The 14259-nt window shown below is 49.4% G+C and overlaps 1 non-coding gene across 1 annotated transcript; it reads left to right on the plus strand.

Moving 5' to 3' along the window:
• Positions 1-1356: 1356 nt before the first annotated feature.
• TRNAC-ACA (transfer RNA cysteine (anticodon ACA)) lies at positions 1357-1428 on the plus strand. Its single transcript has one exon. It is a non-coding gene; the product is annotated as a tRNA-Cys (tRNA).
• The last annotated feature ends 12831 nt before the right edge of the window (positions 1429-14259 follow it).

Genomic DNA, 14259 nt, shown 5'->3' on the forward strand with positions numbered 1-14259 from the left:
AAATCTAAAAAAGTCATTTAATGAAAAAGAAAATATATTAACTTGAAAGAGAAAATGTAAGTTTCAAAAATGATTTTATTTGTAATAGCAACAGAAGAAAAGCTATGAGACCCCTACAGATAATTATTTTTTAAATGTGGAAGACTTTTATAGAGAAAAGTATATACTCTCAGAGAAAAATCGTTAAAGAGGTCATAAATAAATGGAGGAAGGTTTTCAGTTCATGGCCAGAAGATTTGATATGTCCCAGGTCTCAAATATCCCTAGATTGAGCCATAGACTTAATACAATGCCAATCAAAATCCCCACTGGATTTTTAAAGGAACTGAACAAGCCGATTCGAAGATTTATATGGAAGAACAAAGACCCAAGAATAGCCAAGACATTCCTGAAGAAGCATGAAGTGGGGCGATTCGCCCAGAAGATGTGGAGATTTATTATTAAACTATGTGGATTATGGCAGTGTGTAACTGGCACAGAGAAACTGACCAGTGAAGCAGAAAAAAAAAAAAAAAAAACAAACTCAGAAAGAAACCCAAGCACACTCGGTAACCTGATAACTGACTGAAGCAGCATTTCAGGCCACCAGCAAGAGGGAGAACTAGTCTGTAAGATGCTGGGGTGACTGGTATCCATAGGAGGGAAAAAACAAAAATAGATCCTCACCCCATGCTGTCCCTTAGGAAAACTAGATCCAGATGAAGGTGTACATAAGAAAGATACAGTATATTTATTTATTTTAAGAAATACATGCTTTAAAAACTTCTAAGAGATAATAGAGAATATTCTCATGACTTCCAGGTAAGGAAGTATTTTCTTATTTCTTAAAGAGATTTAAGAACAGTTCTAGGAAAGATTGGTAAATACACAACTTAAGTAAAATCAAGAACTGTTGTTCAAATTCACCTTCAGCAAACAAAGCACAAACTGGAGGGAGATAATGGACACACTTTAATAAACAAAGGATTACCATCCAGGATACAGAATTCCTGTAATCCAAGGAGGAAAAAGACAAACAGCCTTACAGAAACCATTCTGATCAAGGAATCCTCCCATCCTCTGAGGTGTAAGTAGAGTGGCACTTCTGCTTTCTGGTGATCTCTGAGTTTTGTCCTAGGAGGAAGTTAAAAACCTGAGTCCTCTGACTTGAAGAAATGGAGCCCTTTGCTTTGAGGAAGGTTTCCAAGTTGGGGCAACAACTCTGCTTCCCGAGAGGTTGTAGGTAGCCGGCTACAGAGGAGAAACAGGTTAGGACAGGGGATGTTGCCGGATGATTTATGGGAGATAAGCAAAACTGTTTTGTAAATAGGAAAATCAAAAGTCTGTTTTTATTGCTTTCTAGAATTATATTGGACTTCCCTGATGGCTCAGATGGTAAAGCGTCTGCCTACAATGCAGGAGACCCAGGTTCGATCCCTGGGTTGGGAAGATCCTCTGGAGAAGGAAATGGCAACCCATTCCTTGCCTGGAAAATCGCATGGACAGAGGAGCCTGGTGGGCTACAGTCCATGGGGTTGCAAAGAGTCGGACACAACAGAATTATATTAATGGGATTAAGATATAGGCAAAGTATTTTAGAAAAGAAGGGCGATTTTTATCAATGGTGGGGGTGGGGTCCCTGCCCAGTGATGAGTTAACAGCTTCTGGAACTGGGTCGAGCTGGGTCTTACAGTGAGCTGGGAGCCCTGAAGGACAAAGGAGGGGAAGAAGTGTCAGATGAGCATCACGAGCGCCATTGTTGTTCAGTCGCTCAGTCGTGTCCGACTCTTTGCGACCCTATGGCCTGCCGCACTACGAGCACCCCGGGAGAAGCTTTTCCAGAGTCCCAGCGAAAGTGAAAAGTGAAAGTGAAGTCGCTCAGTCATGTCCAACTCTTTGCGACCCTGTGGGCTGTAGCCTACCAGGCTCCTTGGTCCGTTGCCATTTCCTTCTCCAGGGGATCTTCCTGACCCAGGGATCGAACCCAGGTCTCCCACATTGTAGGCAGATACTTTACAGTCTGAGCCACTGAGTCCCAGGGATCTAGCCTGCAAACTGAGATGTCAGATACAGGAGCATTCTTGCCTGGGGCCAGCAGGGTGACCTCAGGCAGGTTGAGAACGCTGAGCATCAGATTCCTCTCCTGCAAAAATGGGGTGATAACACCTTCCCCTCCCCGCCAGGATGTGATGAGATATGACCTGTGTCACTTGGGTAACCCGAAGCCTTGCACACAGTCAGTGCTCAGTCAAGTTCCATGGGCTCCTTCTCCCTTGGGAGCCTAGTGACAGGCATCTGTCTGCCTACAATGCAGGAGACCCAGGTTCGATCACTGGGTTGGGAAGATCCTCTGGAGAAGGAAATGGCACCTAGTGACCCAGTGATGCTGTGCATTCAGTTCCTTTCTCCTGCCTCCCTCTTCGCTCCTCCCCTTCTCTACAGTCATCCCTTTTCAATTGTCATCAATGTTTAACCAGCTGTTTTTCCCTGGGTAAACTGACTTCCAAACCCCAAATGGAGAAGCAATGAATACATCAAAATGCACACAGCTGTTATTGTTCATTGCTCAGCTGTACTCAACTCTTCTCGACCCATGGACTGCAGCACGCCAGGCTTCTCTGTCCTTCACTATCTCCTGGAGTTTGCTCAAACGCATATCCATTGAGTTGGTGATGCCATCCCACCATCTCATCCTCTGTTGCCCTCTTCTCCTCCTGCCCTCAGTCTTTCCCAGCATCAGGGTCTTTTCCAAGGAGTCGACTCTTCGCGTCAGGTGGCCAAAGCATTGAAGCTTCCATTAGAGCTATGATAGATGGAAGGGACCACTGAGGAATTATACACTATGGTCACAATAAAAATTGACATCAATAAAATAGATGATCACAGTAATGAAATTTGCTGCCATTTGACCAGCACTGAACCCAGAATCTGAGCTAAATATACTGCACATTTTTCCAATTTAGTCTTCATTCCATTCCTAGGACCCAGGCAGGCACTGTTCTTATGTCCATCTTGCAGATGTGAAAACCGAAGTTACAGAGAGGTTGTATATCTCGCCCAAGGTCACCGGCTTGTTGGAGTAGGAATCATACTTTTTCTGCAGATCTGTCAGTCAGCTGAGCACAGTGGTTATGCTGAGTGGTTGTGTGTAACTTGGCACAGAGGTTGGGAAGGTGACCCCGGGCTCACATCCCAGCTCAAGCCTTACCCCCTTCCACCTTTGGAACCTGAGGCACGTGACTGCTCTGAGACTCAGCTGTTCTCACGTGTAAAATAGGAGCCAACAGAAGCTTCAGAGTATTTTTGCAAGGATTCTATCAGATAAAAATATCTAGCGATGTGTCTGGTGGTCTAGTGGCTAAGACTCCATGCTCCCAATGCAGGGAGTCTGGTGTTCAATCCCTGGTCAGCGAACTAGATCCTACATGCCGAGCCTAAGACTCAGCAGAGCCAAATAAATAAATACTAAAAAAAAAAAATCTAAAGAGCTTAGCACAGTGCCTAGCACATAATCTGTGAGGATTAAATGAGTTAATACGTGTGAAGCAATTGGAGCCGTACTTGAGTCCAAGGAGTAACTGTTGCCTAAGTGCTGGCTTTTATTATTGTCCTTGTTGATGCCAAGACCATCCAGATTACAGACAAGCCCCTTCACCAAGGACCCGAGGTGTGCTTAGGGGCCATATGAACATATCAATTGGGTCAAAGCCTCAGCACACACAGACCCCTTCTAGCCCATGATATCTTGGGGGAAAAAAAATCAGATTCTACACACAAAAAATCTGAATACTATCCAATTTCTCTTGAAAAGCTAGATCTGGCAGTTCTGGGCTCACATTCCTGTCAACAGCTGTTCATCCTCTCTTTGTAGCTGGCATGTTTGACGCATGTAGCTTCAGTGGGGGAATGTCACCCGCCTGGGCCCTTTAGAGGCTGGAGTCTGTAACCCCTGGAGGAAGTGTGCCAGGAGCCCAGGTGTGCCTTGCACATCCTGAGAAGGGTAAGGAGGGCTTCTAGGAGATGATTTTTGTTTTTTTGCTTTTGTTTTTAATCCTGAGGCTTAGGGACTTCCCTGGTGGTCCAATGGCTACAACTCCACACTCACAATGCAGGGGGCCTGGGTTCCATCCCTGGATAGGGAACTAGATCTCACATGAGGCAACTGATACGTGGTGCAGCCAAGTAGATAAATATTTAAAAATAAATAGATTCTGAGACATAGCAGATGTACTCAAGAGCATAAAATATGTACACTTAGTTTAAAGAAAATGCACGCCCATTTACTTCTACTCCGGCTGAGAAACTGAATGTTACCAGTAACTCAGAGCCTTGGTTCTCAGCCTGGTCCCTGACCAGCATCAGCCTCACCTGGGGTTTAGCTGGAAAGACAGCATCTCCCGCCCCTCCAGGCCCATAGAACCAGGTGACTTGTGTGCACCTCAGAGCTGGAGAACGGCTGCTTTTGAGGTCCTGTGTCAGTGCAAGTTCCCCATTTCCTCCCCCACAGCTGAAGCTCCTGCATCCGCCTCGAGTTTAGCTTTACCACCTGGGTAGGTATCTCCCTAACGCATTGTTTGGTTCTGAATCTGATGCAAAGGAAGGGCCCTGTGCTTGCTGCAAGCTGAGTGCTGGGCACTGTCTCTGGGACGCACTCACTTCAGCTTCTCTGCAGGCTCCCTGGAGGGGACGTTGGGGCGCAGGCATCTCCGTGGGGCCTCTGGAGGGGTCGCCATGTGACCCAGGGATGGGGCAGGCAAGGGTCCCACCTGTATTTCCGGTGCACACGCTCAGGAGTAGGTCACAGCAGAACGGTGGGGGGTGATAGGGTGATAGGAGTGTTCTGGCTGAACGTGGGCCCTGCCCTGGAGGGCAGGAGCTCCACCCGCTCCCGGTCAAGAGCATGTGGGAAGCAGCCGGGCGCACCACACAGGACCTTGCTGGTGGGATCCTAGGCTGCTCTGGAGGCCCCATGGAGGTTGAGCATCAGCCCCAGGGACAACCAGCCAGCTGAGTGCAGGGCGACTCAGGCTTTCCTGGTTTCCTCCTCTCCTTTTCTCCCATCCTAGTGAACTCGCATCTTTAAAAATCTCTTCTCTAACCTGGTGGGAATTTTTTATTTTTTTAAAGGATGTGAAATCAGAAGTGTGTGTTCCTCTTACCCTTTAACCCAGAACTCTTTGGCCAGGTGTTTGAACAATGAAGAGGGTTTGGAAGGCCCCTGAGGAGCAGCAGGCTTCCTACAGGGCTGGAGCAGGGGAAGAAGAGGATGGTGTTGGCTCTCCTAGGGTCACGTGACAAAGGACCACAGACTGGGTGGCTTAAAGCAATGGAATGTGTTTTCACATTGGCCTGGAAGCTGGAAGTCTGAAACCTGGAAGGTGTCAGCAGGGCCCTGCGTGTTTCCCCATGTTGTGAGACAGGGCTCTTCTCAGGTCCTCCCTAGCTTCCAGGGGCTGCCAGCAGCCCTTGGTGGTCCTTGGAGGTGTGTTACTCTAACCTCTGTCTCTGTCCTCAGAAGGCCTTCTTCCTGTGTCCCTGCGTGCCCTCTTTTCTTTTCATAAGGACACCAGTCATTGGATTTGAGGCCCACCCTATTCCAATAAGACCTCACCTTCACGAATGACATCTGCAAAGACCTTGTTTCCAGATAAGGTCACATTCTGAGGTTCTGGCTCTGAATTCGTGGGTACACTGTGCACCCCACTACGGATGGTGTGGCTGGAACTCGGGGTGATGGGAGAGGGCGCATGGGATGCTGGTCGCACGTTGTTCTGCACCCATGGAGGGGTTTAAGCATAACGGCCACGCTGCCCTCTTCCCGACGTTCTTCCCCATCTCCACCTTCCTCTCTGCCTGTGAGAACCCATTGTTCCAGGCTCTCGTCAGTGCCTCTGCAGAACCATCTCTGACCAGCCCTGAGGAGTTCACCGCCTGGCCTCCTCTTCCCTCCCCACCACCCACCCAGCCCTGAGTTCTCCTGGGCTTCCCGGCTCATGACCTGTCATGACCTGTGGACGCGTCCATCTCTCCTCTTTGGATAGGAGTTCTCAGGGTCAGGGCCATCTCTCATTCATTCCTGTATCCTCTGCTCCTGGAAAGGCTGGGGACAGCATGGATGGGAAGCGTGAGATGAGCCTCAGCCCCATCAGGTGCTGACCTGTCAGGGTTCGTTTCCTTGGTGGTTGCTTTTCTGCATTCACAAGAGTGTGGTTTTTCCTGATCAGAGATTCTTTTCATTTTTTTTGAAAATGAACTTCCTTTAATATTTTTTGTTTTTGGCTGCACCACCCAGCATGTGGGATCTTAGTTCCCTGAGCAGAGATCAAACCCACAACTCCCTGCATTAGAAGTGTGGAGTCTTAACCACCGGACCACCAGGGAAGTCCCTAAGCTTCCTTCTAAATATGCGGCTATCCCTCAGCTGCAGAAGAAAGGATGTTCTCTTTTGAAGCCTGGGTGACCTGTGAATCTGGCCCCCAAGCTCCCTCCTGCCTCACCTTCTGCCAGCAGCCCCACCGCTGCCCACCGCAGAGACCCCTCAGTTCTCAGCCCTTCTTTGACGACAAGTCCCGTGTTTCCAAGACAAGGCTCGGTCATAAAACCAACTGTCCGCAGCCATTTAGGCCCAGGCATGGTTAATGCCAAAATTGGCTTCCAAATTGACAGTTAATGAGGGAAAATGACGAGGGGGCATGTTAACAGATGCAGGCTCAAGGTAATAAACAGGCCATTAAAACCAGGTAGTAAACAGCTTGCCAAGGACCATTTATGAATTTATTTTTTTGAAGGGGAAAAAAAATTAACCAAAAAGGTTCTTCCCCTTGGGTGACTGGGTCTGACTGGCAGTAGGAAGAAGGGAGAGATTCCTGAGAAGGTCAGAGCTAGAGGGGTTGGTTGGGAGGCCCTCCCGGGAAGCCCCTTAGGCTGGGATGTACCTGGGCAGTGGGCTCGCTGCAGACTCAGAGTCAGAGTTCTGGTCCCATCAGTTCCACACACCCCTGGAGGCTGTGTGTGGTGTCAGGCATCCCATCACAGATCAGAGCCGAGCCCTCTCTCTGACACCTCACGCCTGAGAAGTAACCTGATTTTTCTGGCCTTGGTGTTCCCACTGCAAAGATGGGGAGGGACTCCATGTTCTTCTCAAGGCCTTGTCCTGAATTAAATACTGCTCTCCCCAACTCATATCTTTTCTAGAAACTCAGAATGCCACATTTTTTTTTTTTTAATTAAAGTGCAGTTCATGGGGTCGCAAAGAGTCAGACAAGACTGAGCGACTGAACTGAACTGAACTGTTGGTTGATTTACCAAGTGCTGGTTACAGGTGTACAGCAAAGTGATTTGGTCGTACATAGATATATATGAATATATAAAGAATATATATGTGTGTATTCTTTTTCCATATTCTTTTCCATTATAGGTTATTATAAGGTATTGAATATAGTTCCCTGTGCTCTACAGTAGGATCTTGCTGTTTATCTGTTTTATAGATAGTAGTGTGTATCTCGGAGAAGGCAATGGCACCCCACTCCAGTACTCTTGCCTGGCAAATCCCGTGGATGGAGGAGCCTGGTGGGCTGCAGTCCATGGGGTCGGTAAGAGTTGGACAGGACTGAGCGACTTCACTTTCACTTTCACTTTCATGCATTGGAGAAGGAAATGGCAACCCACTCCAGTGTTCTTGCCTGGAGAATCCCAGGGACGGGGGAGCCTGGTGGGCTGCCGTCTATGGGGTCACACAGAGTCGAACATGACTGAAGCGACTTAACAGCAGCAGCAGCAGTGTGTATCTGCCAGTTCCAAACTTGTAGCTTATCTCACCTTCCCCCTTTCCCCTTTGGCAACTGTTAGTTTGTTTTCTATTTTTAACATTTTTGACTACTCTAGGTCTTCATTGCCATACTTGGGCTTCCCTAGGTGCGGCGCGCAGGCTTAGCAGTTGTGGTGTGTGGGCTTAGTTGCCCAGTGGCCTGTGAGATCTTAGTTCCCCGACAAGGGACTGGATCCACATCCCCTGCATTGGAAGGTGGATTCTTAACTACTGGACCACTAGAGAAGTCCCCATTCGTTTGTTTTCTATGTCTGTGATTCTGTTTCTATCTTGTAAATAAATTTGTGACATTTCTTTTTAGAGTCCACTTTTTTGCGCTAAGAGTTGGACTCGACTGAGTGACTTCACTTTCACTTTTCACTTTCATGCATTGGAGAAGGAAATGGCAACCCACTCCAGTGTTCTTGCCTGGAGAATCCCAGGGATGACGGAGCCTGGTGGCTGCCGTCTATGGGGTCGCACAGAGTTGGACACGACTGAATCGACTTAGTAGCAGCAGCAGCAGCGTAGCTCAGTTGGTAAGGAATCCTCCTGCAATGCAGGAGACCGCAGTTTGACTCCTGGGTAGGGGAGATCCTCTGGAGAAGGGATAGGCTACCCATTCCAGTATTCTTGGGCTTCCCTTGTGGCTCAGCTGGTAAATAATCCGCCTGCAATGCAGGAGACCTGGGTTCATTCCCTGGGTTGGGAAGATCCCCTGGAGAAGGGAAAGGGGACCCACTCCAGTATTCTGGCCTGGATAATTCCATACAGTCCACAGGGTCCCAAAGAGTTGAACACAACTGAGCGACTTTTCACTTTTTGGAAATAGGGTTGTTGCAGATATAACTAGTTAAGATGAGCTCATACTGGCATAGGATGGGCCTTAAGCCAATATGATTGGGGTCCTTACAAGAGGAGAAGAGACACACAGAGGGGCAGACCGCAGGGTGACAGAGGCAGAACTTGGAGTGATGTGTCTACAAGCCAAGGGACACCCAGGGTTGCTGGCCACCACCAGAAGCCAGGAGAGGCGAGGAAGGGAGAGGGAGCCTGGCCTTGAAATACCTTGGTTTCAGACTTGCAGCCTCCACCACTGTGAGACTGTACATTCCTGCTGTTTTCAGCCTCCGTTTGTGGTGCTTTGTTAAGGCAGCCCTGGAAACAACTACAGGCCTCCGGCTGTACAGACCTCTGTGTGGGATGCTTGCTCCTAAAGTCCTCAGCAGACAAAGGTGAATTTCTGGAGGACGGCTGTAGAGTATTTGCCTTTTCCTGTGGTTCACAACTAGGGATGGTTTTGCCTTTATGGGACATTTGCAGCATCTGGGGATATTTTTGATTATCACCACTGCAGTATGGGGTGCAGTGTGCTCCTAGAATCTGGTGGGTAGAGGCCAGGGAGCCTGCTTCCCATTGTACAAAGAATTACCCAGGCCAAAAGGCTGCTAGTGCTGTGATAATCCCTGAAGAGCCAGCCGCCGGGTGAGGGATCTGCAGAGACCGAGAGCCCATGTCTGCCCTCCCAGCTGCAGCTGATGATTGATGCCACCCACTCCCCAGCAAAGACATGTCCATTGGTGAAAAGGGTCTTTTTTTAAAAAATGTAAATTGTTTTCTTAGAAAAAAATGTATATTTATTTGGCTTCGCCAGTCTTACCTGCAGCATGTAGGATCTTTGATCTTTGTTGCAGCTTGTGGGATCTTTAGCTGTGGCTCGAGAACTCAGGTATGGCATGTGGGATCTAGTTCCCTGACCAGGGATCAAGCCTGGGCCCCTCTGCATCCAGAGTCTCAGCCACTGGACCACCATGGGAGTCCTGAAAGAGTCTTTGTAGATGTAACTACATTAAGAATCTCAAGATGAGATTCTCCTGGATCGTCCAGGAGGGCCTTCAATCCAGTGAAAAGTGTCCTTTCAAGAGACAGAAGAGAGAGAATAGCATTGAAACATGTATATTACAATATGTGAAATAGATCACCAGTCTAGGTTTGATGCATGAGACAAGGTGCTCGGGGCTGGAGCACTGGCATGACCCTGAAGAATGGGATGGGGTGGGAGATGGGAGGGGGGTTCAGGATTGGGAACACATGTACACCTATGGCTGAATCATGTCAATGTATGGCAAAACCCACTACAATATTGTAAAGTAATTAGCCTCCAATTAAAATTTAAAAATAAAAAAAAGAGAGACAGAAGAGGAGGAGAGAGGAGGCCATATGAAGAGGGAGGGAGAGACTGGACACAGGAACTCTCATTCTCCTATTTTACAGGTAAGAAAACTGTGACCCAGAGAGGCCAGGAGGAGGTGGAAGTGGGAAGCAAACTCTTTGCTCCTGGCCTGGGCACTTGATCTCAACACCGGGCTGTCAGACATGGGGAGCCATTCAGTGCCCTGTCTTTGGCCCGCTCATCAAGCCAGCTCTTCATCATAGAGACCTTGCCCAGCCCCGCAGCTCCGTGGGAGCCAGGTCAGGCGCAGAATAATTACAATGCCAGCAAGGAACAGTTGCCGGCATCTGCTCTGCATCAGGCACTGTGCACTGTGCGTGTCCACGAGTTAGCTCATTGCCTCTATAGAGCCTGCAGCTCTATAAAGCACTGGCTATTATTGTTCTCATCCTATTCTACAGATGGGAAGATGGAGGCTTCCAGTGCAGACCTGTTTGGCCAGCTTTCATGATCTCGAGTGTCCCGTTTTGTAGCAAGCACCTTTGAAAGGAAGACAGGACATTGGCCAGAACATTTGCACGTGGCTTCAACATGACCATCCAGTTCCCAACTGTGATGCTCTTACAGGTCATCGTTCGTAGCTCTTCGTACATTACTTAACCATGGAATTTCACACACTAGAATGGAACCTCCCTGAGGGCAGGGACCAGACTTAGCAAGGACAAGCTCAGTTCGTATTAGAGGAGTAATGAAGTTTCTCTGTCTCTCTACCACACTCTGGACTCTACAGGGTCAGGGCTTGTCTCCAGACCCCGGCATCCAGCACAGGTTAAAACCCCACCCCTAGGTGTCTAAAGACCACTAAGCCCTGGCCGAAACATAAATGTGGAGGAGACAGAAACCCTGGGAGGAAGTCCTCCTGAAACAAACACCCCCATTTCGGGGCCTGATATATGTGAATGAAAATGGTGTTTAATTGGCTAAAACCAGAGCTGTCATCACCTAATCAGAGAGCTTGAAAATAGATTTTCAGCACCTTCCGCTTGTGCTGGGGACAGTGGTGCAGTGGCTCCGGGAGTCCGGGGCTGCTGGAGACAGCAGCAGGCGTCCGTCTGTCTGGGGAGCAGCTGGACGTTTGGTTATTCAATCAGGGGAGTCCAAAGCATCGGAGCGAGCCCAGGGAGGGGGGAGGCAAGGAAGCCTTCATTTCTGGGAAAGCCAACAGCCCCATTCGTTTCTTTTGCCTCAATAATGGTCATCATTGTTCCTTTGGGCCCAGCACTTTATAGTTTCTGAAGCGCTTTCACATTCACAGGTCTTCCCTATGTGTCCACAAAGGAGGTCAGGCAGGATTGTCACCCCAGCGTTATGGTTAAGGGAACCAAGTCGCATGCGAGGCAGCCTGCCGTGAGCTTCAGTTGCTTCCAAAGGCGAGCTGCAAAGCGTCGTTTTCCCTCTCGCAGGGGTATCCTTCCCACTGGCAGGGTGGGGCTGTCAGAACTTACTCTCCACCAGCTTGGGAAGTCTCATGAACTCCTCCTGGGACCTTCTCACTACCCCTCGCCTGCTGAGTCACCCCCATTCCCACCGCTTCGCGCCCGCCGCCTGGCTTTCTTGGACTCCTGCAGGTCTGCGTGGCTTGCGGGGCCCTCTGCCTGGTGCCAGGCCAGCTTCTCACCTGCTCTCCTTTGCTTCCTTATGGGCACTTGGCCCTGCGAGGCTCAGCGGGGGAATCACACTGTCTAGGACACCCCTACAGGCTTCCTCTGTGCTCCCTTCACAATCAGATTCCAGAACCTTCTCCCCAAGGGTGGATGTCAAGGTAGACTCCACCTTGATAGAGATCAATGCCTGCATGCACCTGGATGGCACAGCAGGGCGTTTCACCAAAAACAGTGGGCTGAAGGGATGGAAGACAGAGGGGTGGGCAGGGCTGGGGAGAATCTCCGAGGGGTGGTAAGGTGCCCCAGGGCTAGCATTGAGGGGAGACCTGTTACTACGGAAAGAACAAGGCGGGAGGAGGTCTAAGAGAGGGCTGGGGAGGGAGCCGTGGACTTGACCAGCAGTTGTCCAGCGTGGAACAAGCGAGAGCAGTGAACACCCTTCCTCCCCTTCCTTCTGCCTCTGATCTCTCTCCCACTTCCCATCCACCAAACCCTACAAAGAGCCAGAGAGCCAGGGGTCTGGGTTAACTCCATACAGGTTAGGCTCAAGGGGTACCAGAAGGGTGGAAAGAGGGGAAGATCTGGGAGGCGGGCACAGAAAGCCTGGCACATGGGTTTAAATAGCAGAGAAGACCACACTGGCCCATCAGACCAATCACCACCACTGGGAGTGGTTTTGAATTTCAAAATTCAGATTTCTTGGCCCCTGCCCTGTCTTAGAGGTTCTAATTTAGGAGGTCTGTGGTGTGTCTCCAGAGTCTGTGTGTGTGTGTTTGTTTTAAATCAAGGCTCTGGGTGATTTTTAAGGTCAGTGTCAGTTCAGTTTCAACATGCTTTCAGGAGGCCATTTTGGCAGGTCACTGGGAGTTCTGAGCTCTGGTCCCATCCCTGGTTCACTGATGGCCTTGGGCCAGTCTTTTCCACATTCTGGGCCTTGGTTTCCCATCAGTAAGCAGAGGGGTCTGCAAGCTTCTGACCTGAACAGACTGAGCTAAGTTGCCAGCCTTGAAGACAACCTCGACTCCCTGGATCCTTCAGCTCTTTTTTTTTTTTTTTTTTTATTGCATCGGGTCTTAGTTATAGCAAGTGGGATCTTTCATTACAGCTCTTCGTTGCAGTACAGGCTTCTCTCTAGTTGTGGCTCACGGCCTCTGGAGTACACAGGCTCAGCAGTTGTGGCACGCAGGTTTAGTTGCCCTGAAGTATGTGGGATCTGAGTTCTCCAACCAGAGATTGAACCCACATCCCCTGCACTGGAAGGCAAATTCTCAACCACTAGACCACCAGGGAAGTACCCATCCCCCTCCAGCTCTTTGAAGTTGACAAAAGCAAAGGAGATCAGGTATACCTTGACCAGAGGAACGTGCTACAAGTTGTTCTCCTGAAATGAAGTGTATGTTCTGATGTGGATGGCGGTCACTGATATCAGGAACCCAAGGCAGATGTAGGGAGGCTGGAAGGACAATGGGGTTTTATGGATTTTTTTTTTATAATTATATGTATTTTTTGGCTGTGCTGGGTCTTCATTGCTGCATGAGTGCTTCTTTAATTGTGGCGAGTGGGGGCTACTCTGTAGTCGCTCAGGCTCCTCACTGGGCTTCTGATTGCCATGGTTTCTCTTGTGGAGCATGGGCTCTAGGGCTCGCGGGCTTCACTAGTTGGCAGCTCATGGGCTCAGTAGTTGCAGTTCCCAGGCTCAGAGCACAGACTTAGTAGTTGTGGAGCATGGGCTCAGTTGCTCCATGCCATGTGTGATCTTAGTTCCCCAAGCAGGAATTGAACCCGTGTCTCTTGCATTGGCAGGCGGATTCTTTACCGCTGAGCCTCCAGGGAAGCCCAGTATGGATTCCTGATGTATCCACACCCCACAATCAGGTCTCCATGGCCAAAGGAGGCAGAAAGGGTGGAGAACCACAGACCACGATCCTTGGGGAAGGTTACCTGCCTCCTCTGTATCTGTTCCTTTGGTTAGAATGCACCCAGGTGTGATCTCCAGGAGAAAAGATGAGGAGCAGTCTGTCCCCAAAGGTGACTGTGTTCTCAAGACCTCTGTGCCCCACTTCCCTAAGGACGTCCCGTGAGACCAGCTGGGGAAGAATACTCTCACTGCTCCTGGCATCCTGGGCCTGGTATGTGAGTGCAGAGCTGCCCTGTTCTCTCCACCATATGGTGCCACTGGGTCTCATTTATCCTTTATCCTGAGAGCCCCACCCAAGCCCGGAACCCAGTAAGGGATCATGGCATGCTTGGCAAATGGACAAACACAAAGTCTCCTTGGACTTCCCTTGTGTATTGCCAGACCCCAAGAAGTAGCTGCATGTTATTTGTCTGACTTTGAATCCAACTCACAATAAAGTCCAACCACTGGCCCAAAAACCCAGCCACCATTTTGTCACTGGTTCTCAGACATCCTCTAGTGGAGAGAAGGGCAGCAGCTGAGTGAAAAGGCACCCCCGCCCACACCCATCAAACTGGTCTAGGAGAAGGAAGCCACTGTCCCCAGAGATTCTCCTGCTCTATTCTCAGATTCTATCACCACTAACAATAGTAATAGTAACAGCAGGAGAATCTCTGAGGACAGAGGCTTCCTTTTCCTATCGGGGCTTCCCTGGTGGCTCAGATGGTAAAGAATCTGC

This window comes from Bubalus kerabau, chromosome 19 (genome assembly GCF_029407905.1).
Source record: "Bubalus kerabau isolate K-KA32 ecotype Philippines breed swamp buffalo chromosome 19, PCC_UOA_SB_1v2, whole genome shotgun sequence".
Taxonomy (NCBI): domain Eukaryota; kingdom Metazoa; phylum Chordata; class Mammalia; order Artiodactyla; family Bovidae; genus Bubalus; species Bubalus kerabau.